This window comes from Corticium candelabrum, chromosome 2 (assembly GCF_963422355.1).
Source record: "Corticium candelabrum chromosome 2, ooCorCand1.1, whole genome shotgun sequence".
Taxonomy (NCBI): Eukaryota; Metazoa; Porifera; class Homoscleromorpha; order Homosclerophorida; family Plakinidae; genus Corticium; species Corticium candelabrum.
Window position 1 is genome coordinate 11,316,917 of NC_085086.1, and position 10,433 is coordinate 11,327,349.

Genomic DNA, 10,433 nt, shown 5'->3' on the forward strand with positions numbered 1-10,433 from the left:
ACTCTTACGATGTGACGATTGCTCGTGCGTTGAAAGCATTTTGGTATGTTTATATAATTCATTAATTGATTGATTGATTTTTTTATAATAATTAACAAACCTACACACACTTGTACAGGCTGATTGCTGTTTTCAGTAATTATGTTATTGTAATTGTAGAGTTTTATAGATTTATACTTTGCACAAATTTCCAAAAGATATTTTCAAAATTAATATACCCAGCTGAAGAAGGACCTTGGATTGAAATATTGTGTGAATTCATGCTATTTCGTTATGCTGTGTATGAAAGCTCTACAATAACCGATATATCATCATATCATATATGTGCATGCACGTGTGGGTGTGTGGGTATCTGTGGGTGTATATACAGTATATTATACAGTATATTATACAGTATATATACAGTATATATACAGTATATTATACAGTATATATACAGTATATTATACAGTATATTATACACTACATTATACACTATATTATACAGTATATTATGCAGTATATATACAGTATATTATACAGTATATTATACACTATATTATACACTATATTATACAGTATATTATGCAGTATATTATACAGTATATTATACAGTATATTAAAAAGTATATATACAATATATTATACAGTATATTATACAGTATATTATACAGTATATATACAGTTTATTATACAGTATATTATACAGCATATTATACAGTATACTATACAGTATATTGTACAGTATATTATACAGTATATTATACAGTATATTATGTAGTATATATACAGTATATTATACAGTATATTATACAGTATATTATACAGTATATTAAAAAGTATATATACAATATATTATACAGTATATTATACAGTATATTAAAAAGTATATATACAATATATCATACAGTATATTATACAGTGTATTATACAGTATATGTCCGGATGGAGCATCTATCTAGAACAGTATGAACAATTTTTAGTTAATTAACTAATTAATAATGTAATTACAGTCTGTCAAAAATATATTGTGTCTAATAATAGTTTTATAGGTCTAAGGTGTTTGCACAGTTTACAGCAGGAAATGGTATTATTCACGTTCAGATTTTCTTAATTAATTTGCTTATTTTCTTATCATCTGATCTCTATGAATGGTTTCTAGTGGTTGGTGGAAATTATGAGCTGTTAAGAATTTGGTGTTCAAGTTTTTGTAAGAGAGGATGTTGGAGTTGTGACTGGCTCAAGCACTCGTTTTGTATCGAACAACGCTCGTCTCGAGGGTTATGCTAACATATCTCATCAGCTGATCTAGATCTATTATACCTATAAATCCATCAAATGCACGGCTACAGAGGAAGCAAAGACAAGATTTGATTAGGATGGGTTACTGTCATGGAAAGTAGAAGGTTGATTTGGATAGTCAGGTTACATTTGCAACCTTTGAGTGGGAAGTCTATAGGTAATGGGAGTAATTGCGGCTCTCACAGAGGTATTTTTGCAACACCACAGTTAGGAGAAATATGGATTAATAAAGATCAATTATGGCAGTATTGGCTGCAGAAAATAACTGCAAACTACCAAAAAGGACAACTGCAACTACTGTGAATGGTTCTATAGCAGACAATCAAGACTACCAAATCAGACTGGATTTCTATTCAAGCACTGCATGTTTTTGATTCTGCTTGTAGATTATTTTTACTGCTTGAGATGGTTTATTTTGTGTGATATGGATATGTTTAGTCTATACTCTTCAATTTTACAAGCGTTTGTTGAATGTGTCAGCAGCAACTTGTTATCAACGATATTCATGAATGTTGTAAGAAATATACTGTACATATACTTTACAATAAGTCAAGAATTCCTACAATGCTTCATTTAGGATGTGAATTGCATGCAAGTTATACTATTTTTAGAATTCACTATTGTTTATATTAATATTTGGTAACGTGCGTTATTCAGAATGGCGGGTGGACAAGTCTGGAAGATCTTTTTTCTCCTCCCCTTTGCATTGTTTGGTGGTGATAACAAAGAGATCTTCCAGACTTGTATTGTCTACCCGCCATGCTGAATAACGCACGTTACCAAATATTAATATAAACAATACGACATTCTAAAAATACTATTAATAATAATATGCACAGCACACGTTGATAAACATGCGCAATTGAGTGTGAATGAAATATATTGAAATGGTTTTCACACAACTCCACAACCAAAAAGTCAAAAATGCAAGTTATCAACATGCAAGCTATGAATAATATTTGTCTATCTCTAACAACAGTGTTATCAGCAATAAATAAATTTGGCATTGCCTTGCTAGATTTCGCAGTTGCTCCATCATTATAAATTCAATTGATAAATGCTTGACTAATGACTAGTAGAGAGTACTTCACTAATAGCAATTAAAAATTGTTGCTGATGCTATTTCAGACTTGATCCTGTTCTGTAGCCCAAGTCTTTACTGTGAAAAGTTAGATTACATTACGAATAGAATCTCCTTTGCCTGCTTGTGGACTCTTCTGCACAAGAAAGAGGGTTCAGTATGACAAGAAAACAATACATGCACACATTCACACATGGACACACACACAAACACACACACACACACACAGGGACACACACACACACAGGGACACACACACACACACACACACACACACACACACACACACACACACACACACACACACATACACACGCATGGACACACATACAGGCACAGACACACGGGGACACACACACACACACACACACACACACACACACACACACACACACACACACACACACACAAACACACACACACACACACACACACACACACACACACACACACACACACACACACACACATAATATAGTGTATAATATACTGTATATAAACTATATATATATATATATATATATATATATGTATATATATATATATACACTATATAATATACTGTATAATATACTGTATATATACTGTATAATATACTGTATATATACTGTATAATATACTGTATAATATACTGTATATATACTGTATAATATACTGTTTATATACTGTATAATATACTGTATATATACTGTATATATACTGTATAACATACTGTATAATATACTGTATATATACTGTATAATATACTGTATATATACTGTATAATATACTGTATAATATACTGTATATATACTGTATATATACTGTATATAAACTATATATATATATATATATATATATATATATATATATATATATATATATATATATATATATATATATATATATACTGTATACTGTATAATATACTGTATATATACTGTATAATATACTGTATATATACTGTATAATATACTGTATAATATACTGTATATATACTGTATAATATACTGTTTATATACTGTATAATATACTGTATATATACTGTATATATACTGTATAACATACTGTATAATATACTGTATATATACTGTATAATATACTGTATATATACTGTATAATATACTGTATAATATACTGTATATATACTGTATATATACTGTATATAAACTATATATATATATATATATATATATATATATATATATATATATATACTGTATACTGTATAATATACTGTATATATACTGTATAATATACTGTATATATACTGTATAATATACTGTATAATATAATGTATAATATACTGTATAATATACTGTATAATATACTGTATATATACTGTATATATACTGTATAATATACTGTATAATATACTGTATAATATACTGTATAATATACTGTATAATATACTGTATAATATACTGTATATATACTGTATAATATACTGTATAATATACTGTACAATATACTGTACAATATACTGTATAATATACTGTATATATACTGTATAATATACTGTATAATATACTGTATAATATACTGTATACAGTACCGGCAATAAGTAACCTAACATTTTTATCGTATGCGCATCGTATCGTATTGCGTATCATAGCGTATGGTATATGGTACCATCTGGTATCTTATCTTAATTGTAGCATATATCATATTGCGTATCGTATATCCTATGGATGGTATCTTATCTTAATTTTATGGTATCATCTTTTATCTTATCCTATCCTACATGGTATCTTTTATGGTATCCTATGATATCCTATCTTATCGTATGGTATCGCTGTCAGCTTACTTATTGCCGGTACGTATATACTGTATAATATAGTGTATATATACTGTATAATATACTGTATATCTACTGTATAATATACTGTATAATATACTGTATAATATACTGTATATATACTGTCTAATATACTGTATAATATACTGTATATATACTGTATAATATAGTGTATAATATACTGTATAATATACTGTATATATACTGTATAATATACTGTATAATATACTGTATAATATACTGTATATATACTGTATAATATACTGTATAATATACTGTATAATATACTGTATAATATACTGTATATATACTGTATATATACTGTATAATATACTGTATAATATACTGTATAATATACTGCATAATATAGTGTATAATATACTGTATATATACTGTATAATATACTGTATATATACTGTATATATACTGTATAATATACTGTATATATACTGTATAATATACTGTATATATACTGTATAATATACTGTATAATATACTGTATATATACTGTATAATATACTGTATATATATACTGTATATATACTGTATAATATACTGTATAATATACTGTATATACACCCACAGATACCCACACACCCACACGTGCATGCACATATATGATATGATGATATATCGGTTATTGTAGAGCTTTCATACACAGCATAACGAAATAGCATGAATTCACACAATATTTCAATCCAAGGTCCTTCTTCAGCTGGGTATATTAATTTTGAAAATATCTTTTGGAAATTTGTGCAAAGTATAAATCTATAAAACTCTACAATTACAATAACATAATTACTGAAAACAGCAATCAGCCTGTACAAGTGTGTGTAGGTTTGTTAATTATTATAAAAAAAATCAATCAATCAATTAATGAATTATATAAACATACCAAAATGCTTTCAACGCACGAGCAATCGTCACATCGTAAGAGTATGGCCTCAGAAACCCATTACTCGTATCCAGTGCCCTGGAAAGTCGATTCGTGCCGTTCGCACGACTTGTAGTAGACAACGATCCCAAAACGGGGACCCCTTTGAAACAAGCATTGCAGTTACTGATCGAAGAGCGCACGCACGTTCCACACTTCCGTCATTTAGAATACAACAAGAATCTAGGGCTGTAACGCGACTATCGAATATGAAATAACGCACGTTATAATGTTAAATTGATATTAAACAACACAAATTTTAAAGTGCGTTATAATTTAGTAGCGCGCGCTGCCTTTTGAGATTGTTTATATCAACGCGCACCTTTCGGCCGATAGCAGTGGCCGAGAAGTGCGCGTTGATATAAATGCGCACCTGTCGGCTTCCGTACAATCCCAAACAGGTTAATCCGAGATCTTACTCTTTTTGTTATGCTTTCATCTTTTCTTTTTTCATGATTTTTTATATACTTTAGTACGTAGTAAGAATTGAATTTGAATGTAATACAAATTAAAAATTGAAATTAAAATTGGGCCGTCTAGAGATGTATGGCTTGTTTAGCGCGCGTTAACTGCCAGTCATCAGTTTGAGTAGGTCGTCTGTTTGTCCATATCTAGTCAAGGAATTGAGAGAATTGTTAGTGCTGACATCAACACCGTGTTGATCATTGTTAGTGTACCGTTTATCTTCTCTAGACGTTCGATTTCGTTGCAACATCGACTTCCGTTCTTCATTTCTTCTTCACCATGTCATCTCAGTCGGAAGACTATCAGCGATATGTTATAGACAACTTGGTAGAACTTGTTCAAGCATTGTGTGTGTCTGCTCTATTTGACCATTTACTCTCACGTCGTCTTGTAACTTTGGAAGAACATGATAGATTGAAGGAATGTTCTACTGAGCAAGAGAGAGCTCGCATGCTGCTGTGCGATGTTTTTCGATACAAGGTAAACGTAGTTGATCGGTTCTGCGATGTTCTCAAGGAAGCAGGTCAGCTACATATCGTTAGAGACGTTATGAAGAGAGGAGGCGTGGTTTGTGCAGATGAGCCTGCAAGTAATCTTCAGACAGTACAGCAACAGCAGACCATCCAACAATCAGAACCTAATGAGCAGGTGCGTATGCTTGTGCAACGTTTGTGTGTGTGTGTGTGTGTGTGTGTGTGTGTGTGTGTGTGTGTGTGTGTACGCGCTTCAAAAGAATTTTTACTGTCACACTTGACTTTTGCCTCTTTATACACACTATGTGTTATTGGTGGTTTAAAGTTGATGTGTGTAGCAGATGCAATAAAATTCCAAGTGAGAAAATTTGCTACACTTGAGCTACGTACTAACTATAGAGCTTTAGGTTTGATTGTGCATAGACTTTAGGCCTGTCCACACTAAACTAGAATGGGTCAGGCTAGCGAGCATCCACACTACACATTGGAAATGATACCTCCACCTCTTTCAGTATCTTTCAGTATCACATGACTGATGACCGATGTGTACGTTTGGCTTGTTTGCTTGTGGAAAGTGTTGATACAGTGACGTAAGGTGACCGAGAAAAAGATGAGTGAAAATCGAGGGCTAGAGGTTCTGACTACAATGGTAGTGTAGGTAGGTAGATATGACAACAATAGTGGGTAATAGTTTATACCCACTATATTGTTAATTGGATTCAACCGATTGCGATCGAATCTACCTCCCGATGTGGATTGGATTTATTGTGATCGGATAGCGATCCAGTTGCAAGCGTGTACAGGGCTTTTATCTCATTTTGTGATCTGTATACATTGAAACCTGTATCTAGTGGTCACTGACTACATCCTTTAGATCTGATGTTGTGGTGTAGTGACATACTATGCAAATGGTTAGGTTATCAGCTTGTTTCTGGACATAACACAAAGCATGTCTAGTATTGCAACTAAATGCACTCATTGCAACTTTGTGATAATTTGGTGAACTTGTTCACATGTCTTAGACATGTTGGAAGGTTTTGTGTTGTTGGAAATGTGACTGATTGTGCATGTCTAGTCTTTATAGTACACCATCCTTTGCCACGTTTAGATTGGAAAATGTCTAGTTTTAGCTGCAGAAGAATTAAGTATCTACATGAGGGTGTTATTTTTCTTTATACTGGATATGGAATAAATGCTAGGCATGTACTGTTAATTAAGGTGCTAATAGATGGCAGTATTGCATGTCCCTGTAGAGTACAAACCTCTCAACTGTCACGATTTTGTCGTGAGACTCACGATTTATGGGCGTGTCTCACGATCTCACGATTTGTGGCCAAGTCTCACAATTGCCAGCCAGTCTTTTCTCTTGACAACCCTACTGTGAGACACTCTGACAGTTATTTTGTGCAGACTCATTAGATCCGTCTTGCTGGACATAGCGGATTCTTTGAACTAGACTCTATATACGGCTCTGCTTCCTTGTATCTGGGACATCCGGTGTACAACTAGTACTACCTGCAGTAAAGTAATTACGTAATGTTTGGAAGTTTGAGGCGAATCCTTGGCACACATACACAAACGTAACACGAGGCCAAAAATCTGTTGACCACGCCTACTTTGGATATGCTATGGGCGTGGTCGCTTTAAAAAATAGTTCCACAATTTGGTGCAAAAAAGTTGAGAGGTTTGTGTTGTGGTGTGTGTGTGTGTGTGTGTGTGTGTGTGTGTGTATTTGTAATTTTATTAACTAACTGTATTGTATATTTAGGTCAAGACCCCATTACCATCGTCATTTCCTGCCAACTGTAAGTAATAATAGAAACAATTATTAATACAGCTAAACTTTATGAATGGGAGTGTTTAACTTAAGGCCTGTCCACACTAGACCAGAATGGATCGCAATCCGATCAGGATAGCGAGCGTCCACACTGCACTTTGAAAACGATACGTCCACCTCATTTCGATATCACGTGACTGATGAGCGATGTGTAAGTGTGGCTTCTGTGCTTGTGGAAAGCGTTGATACAGCGACGTAAGGTGAGCGAGAACAAAGATGAGTGAGGAGTGCTAGATGCTCCGACTACACGAGTAGTGTACGTGATGGTAACGCCCACTATTTCTAATTGGATTCAACCGATCGCGATTGAAACCAGCTCGCGATGTGGATCGGACGGGGATCGCGATCGAGTTGCAATTGTGGACAACGTTGCGGTTGGATTGCGATCGGATCACGATCCAGTTGCCAGTGTGGACAGCCCTTTAGGCTCACAAGCCAAGCCAATGTATTTGTTTAGCCCCAAAACATTGACATGATAGACTGCTGTCCTTATCAACATATCAACTTTTTTTACTGGTAGTTACATGTATGGAACAAGACACAAAATCTAGTCGAAGCTGTTTGTGCAGCTCAGGAAGCATTACGCGATATCACACATCTACTTATAAGAGAAGTTTCCACGCAGCACAAATACATGCCCATCTACACTCACGGTCATCTACACTTTGTTTATCATGTTACTCAGTGTGTACCTCACTTTTGTCACATGCTGCTGACCCATTTATTGGAGTTCCCGTGAAGACTTTCATCTGATGGCCTCACAATTCCTCTATCCAACAGTCTGCATTGACTTGCACCAGCTGTCCTACCATCTACTCAACTTTCAACCACTTCATCGCACAGAGGGAGCTCCAGCGAGGCAGCAATTAAAAGCACAAGAGAATGTGATACAAGGCTATATAGAATATTACATGTATATGGAAGCTCATGTAGACATGTCGGTGCGATCTTACAGAAAACTATTTGGAGTACAAGATGAAGCTGTCCGGATGACAGTCTTCGTGCTGTTACTGCAGCCGCTGTACTACTACATGTACACTACCTCGCTTTGCTAGATTTATCAATATATATATATATATATATATATATATATATATATATATATATATATATATATACGTATATTACAGTTACCAAATTCTACAAAAACATGAGCACAAAGAGCTGTAGGTTGACTTGAGATGAAATGGGTCTTGACTTGATTATCTTTAAATGTGGCATTGAGTGGAACCGACCCAATCTTGTAGCCTACGAGCCTGCATCAGATAGTATAACATTTAAAGTCATTTTTTGAACTTATAAAACGTACACTAAGAGGGGAGGGTAAAGGTACGTATTGCATGTAAGGTAAAGGTATTGTATGCTATATGGAATGATGATAGCAGAACTGAGTTTTACACACACACTATAGCAGATGGTATTGCAGGGTTGGCACTCAGCCATGCTAACAGAAAAATTCTTGTACTTAAGTTCTTTGTACTAACACCATTGAACCTATGAAACATTTGAGTTTGACCTTGTAATCATCAGTCTTTCAACAGCCGTGCTCAGGTCTCCAAGCTGTCACTGCTCCTATTGATACTACGTAAACAATTTTATTTAGAGGAATGAACCAATCAAGGATTTCAACAATACAGCCCTGTTGTTTCTGTGACAGTGGGGACAAGTTGTCAAGAGAGGCCAACTTGGCTGCATAATCAGGTCTTTTGGCTCTAGGAGACTCCAACTGGCTTTTGAGTACTTCTTTTTACTTGTACGTAATATTGATTTGGTTATGTCAGTATGGATTCTTATTTGTCAAATAGTAAACAATTAAAACAAAAATTCAGTGTCTTGTTTTTGCCACAGTCCAGACTTCGTCGATGCCATCAAATAGTATGGCTGTACAAGACAGTGAAATCAGGATTTCACTTTCACTTTAGTTCATCAAGGCATGTCTGGCTGGAGTAGAGAATATTAACCAGTTAAACAGCAACTACAGAAAACAACCAGACAGTTTATACTGTTTTGTAAAGTTTGAGGCTTTTCCACTCATTAATATCATACATTTTAATTAAAAGATTTTTTAATGACTACAACGCTGACAACCTCAATTCAGAAGATAGTGCAGTAGCAACTTCCAGTTGAATAGAATACAGAAAGCAAGAAGAATATTTGAGAGGCTGGTCTTGTTTGTATGATATTAAACAGGAAATTAGATGTGCAGAGTCTCTAAGATGCATTGCCATACATTGAGGAGAGATTCAAGATTTCTAAACATGTTGTTTCATCAGTTCACGACATGACCCAATGAGATCTAATGTAATGTATTTAATTAAATAATAACTGAAAGTAATAATAGTTCAAGTGTGGGGATGAGCATTGATGTAATTTCCCTGGGCAAGAAATTTGCATACAATTGCTTATCCCATCGTTTACTCAGTAGTTGAGTACGTACAATGTGCAATGCAATAAGTACGTGGTCATTGACTGGAGTGGACAAAATCACTGATTATGGCAATCCCATTTCAACATCCAGGTTAGATCAGAATTTGCGTTTTAGACCTCAGAAGTTGCATTATTATCAGTCCTCCTGCGAGTATCTC

General features: G+C 33.9%; 1 long non-coding RNA gene across 1 annotated transcript in view; it reads left to right on the forward strand.

Moving 5' to 3' along the window:
• Positions 1-1,512, forward strand: part of LOC134198516 (uncharacterized) — a 1,718-nt gene extending 206 nt beyond the window's left edge. Inside the window, exons 1-3 of the long non-coding RNA XR_009972855.1 lie at positions 1-43; positions 1,032-1,066; positions 1,142-1,512. The exon at positions 1-43 is cut by the window's left edge and continues 206 nt beyond it. This is a non-coding gene — a long non-coding RNA (uncharacterized LOC134198516). The remainder of the gene's footprint in view (positions 44-1,031; positions 1,067-1,141) is intronic.
• The last annotated feature ends 8,921 nt before the right edge of the window (positions 1,513-10,433 follow it).